The sequence below is a fragment of the Littorina saxatilis genome, linkage group LG4 (genome assembly GCF_037325665.1).
Source record: "Littorina saxatilis isolate snail1 linkage group LG4, US_GU_Lsax_2.0, whole genome shotgun sequence".
Lineage (NCBI taxonomy): Eukaryota > Metazoa > Mollusca > Gastropoda > Littorinimorpha > Littorinidae > Littorina > Littorina saxatilis.
The window spans coordinates 1,374,010-1,374,435 of NC_090248.1; positions in this window are offsets into that span (position 1 = coordinate 1,374,010).

A 426-nucleotide genomic window follows, 5' to 3' on the forward strand; every position below is an offset into this window, starting at 1 on the left:
GCTTGACTAAATGTTGTATTTTCGCCTTACGCGACTTGTTACAATTTGTTTTCACTCCCTGAGAACAAATAACAACAAGTCGCGTAAGGCGAAATTACTACATTTAGTCAAGCTGTCGAACTCACGGAATGAAACTGAACGCACTGTAGTTTTTCACAAAGACAGTACAGCTTCGTCAATCCCCGCGAGAAGGAAATCGCTCACCTTCCACGTGCAAAACGCAGTGAAATTAACACGCCAGAATAGTGCGGTAGCGTATTGTTCTAAGCAGGAAAGCGCGCTTTTCTGTATTCTTGTTAACTTTCGGAGCTTGTTTTGAATACAACCTATCATATCTATATGTTTTTGGAATCAGGAAATGATAAAGAATAAGATAAAATCATTTTTGGATCGATTTCTTACATTTTTATCGTAAGACTAATTAAT